Consider the following 2,823-nt stretch of genomic DNA (forward strand, 5'->3'; position numbering starts at 1 on the left):
CCCCACTCCCCCGTCCCCTTTCTCATCCTTTCAGCAATATATATTTATATGCCCTTCGGGTTTTAAGTTCTAACTACGAGTAGCTGATGTCTAGCAGATTTCAACTTATAACTACAACAACTAACAACTGCTCCTCGTTTTCTCACTTCTACAGCGGAAAGAGCGGGGAACCAGAGGCTCCGGGGCGCCACATTCCTCCTGATGAGGTCGTCGTTGTGAGCTCTGGCAGGTGTTGAGAAGGGGGTGCGGATGGTAATCATCGGTGGGTGCCGAAAACGAAGCGATTTTTGAAAATTACTCCAATATTGATCGACAGGCCTGTAACGTTGAGTGGCCGTTCGGAAAACAGGGTCGAGGGTGGTCTTGTCGGGAGAAGATTGAGTAACACCTCAGAGAGAGAGAGAGAGAGAGAGAGAGAGAGAGAGAGAGAGAGAGAGAGAGAGAGAGAGAGGGAGAGAGAGAGAGAGAGAGAGAGAGAGAGAGCGATACATAACATACATACACATACATACACATACATACATACATACATACATACCATACATACATACCATACATACATAACATACACATACATACAGGCAGACACACAGATAGACATACAGACAGACAGACAGACAGACAGACCGACAGACAGACACAGTAAGGGGATAACAAAAGAAAGAGATAGATAATGGATTGGAAATGGGGGGGGGGGGTACCACGAAATAAAAGACTAATCTTTAGCTGTTGATTTGTCGCGGTTGAAATTTAATAGTGACACAATATCTTCCAACAGAGATACAGACTTACTTGAAAAGGTGGAAAGAGCATTCATAGATTATCGCGGGGGAAAAAGAAATAATTGGAAAGCAAGCTAAACAGGTATTCCTGATCATTTCGGGATGGGTGGGGCGGGTGTCGTGGGGGGGGGTGTCTGAGGCCCAGACACCAGTCTCATCCACAATGTATAATAATATACTAATACAGTCAGCACTACATAAAACACCCCACCCTCGTTTCACAGAAATAATTACACGGAAAAACGACACCGACAGGACTAGTTTCGCATCATCATCATGAACCTGTACGCACGCTGCTCCTCAGAACCTTCGGTTTTTAACTACATCAAAAGCAGAGCAAAATAGCTGCTTTTAAAACGACGTAATTTTAGGGGCTTGTCGGCAGCCATTGCTTCACCTGTCCCACGTCCCACTTCTGTGCGTAGAACTAATGAAGATAACTGAGAGCCGACTGGTTCTCATTTTTTGCACACTGCAAGACCTTTCAGTAGCTCTTCAACGCCTTGTCTGGCTTTTGTTTGTACTAGGACAGGCGTAATATTGTAATAATATATCATTTCCACCGGTATGCGCACTTGGGGTGGGGATGCTTACCCTGCAGCTCTAATGAGTTTGTGTGTGAGTGTGTCTGTAAAGGTAAGGTGGAGACGGATTAGTGAACATTTCTTTGAAGTCTGTCTCGTTTAGTTTATGAGACTGGCACCACATATTATTATTACGAGAGACGGTCTTATCCACACGACACACAAACACACACACATACACATACACACACACACACACAAACACACACACACACACACAAACACACATACATACATATACACACACAACACACGCATACCCACACACACACACACACACACACACATACACACAAACACACACATACACACACACACGCTGGTAGGTAGATAGATAGATAGATAGATAGATAGATAGATAGATAGATAGATAGATAGATAGACAGATAGATACATAGATAGATAGATTGCAGGATAGATAGATATGAGTGGAAGGATGGATGGATGGTACAAAAGGAAACAAGAAAAGGACCGAAAAGTAAGACGACATCAGCGTAAGAGACACGTTAAGTACCTTCCAAGTACAAGAATCAAGAATCCCTCACACCTTCCTAACTCTCAATGAAGCAAGCGGCATCAAAATCAACCCTTCCCACCCCCACCACCCACAAACAGATCTGCATACACCCACACACACAACACACATACACACACACACACACACACACACACACAAACACACACACGCACACACTTGTACACACATACATACACACATATACACTCTCACATGCACACAAACACACACACATGCACACACACATGCACACACACACACACACGTTTTCACTTCGACCAAGCGTCTGGTCTCTCCACGACCTTATTCATTTCAATCCTCTTGGAACAAAGCGAAGAACCACAAAATCGGCAATAGACTTTTTTTTTTCCTCATAGAATCAGCACTCGTCAAAACAATAGTCCTTAAAACCCCCATAAAGTAGAAACGAGACCTCGTTAAACTAAGCGTATAACTCGTTAGATTTACTTTTGGACTTGATACTGGTGGAGAGTGGGGACTTAACTAACTACCAGAGAGTTTTACAGTATTGTAAACAATCTCTGTTAACTACTTTGCGCTTGTTTTTATTGTCGATCCACGCATGCGTGGGAGTAGTCTGTTGTTGTGCCGGTCGTTTCTTGCTTGTGTTTACGAGCTCTATCAAGACGACGTCTACTCTCAGAACTCAGATTGGCAGCTAGCTGTGAGTTCTTCATGCTCTTTCTGGGAGTTTTGTTTCAGGCCACCTGTTGTATTCAGGTGAAAACAAGGGTGGAGAGAGACAGGGGGGAAGAGAGGGTGCCAGGTAGGAAGGGAGGAGGAAAGAGAAAAGCGAGAAAGCGAAAATGGAGGAAAAATTGGGATTTAGAGAGAGAGAGAGAGAGAGAGAGAGAGAGAGAGAGAGAGAGAGAGAGAGAGAGAGACAGAGGGGGGGGGGGGGGGAGGGAAGGGGGGACAG

This window comes from Aplysia californica, unplaced genomic scaffold (assembly GCF_000002075.1).
Source record: "Aplysia californica isolate F4 #8 unplaced genomic scaffold, AplCal3.0 scaffold00397, whole genome shotgun sequence".
NCBI lineage: Eukaryota > Metazoa > Mollusca > Gastropoda > Aplysiida > Aplysiidae > Aplysia > Aplysia californica.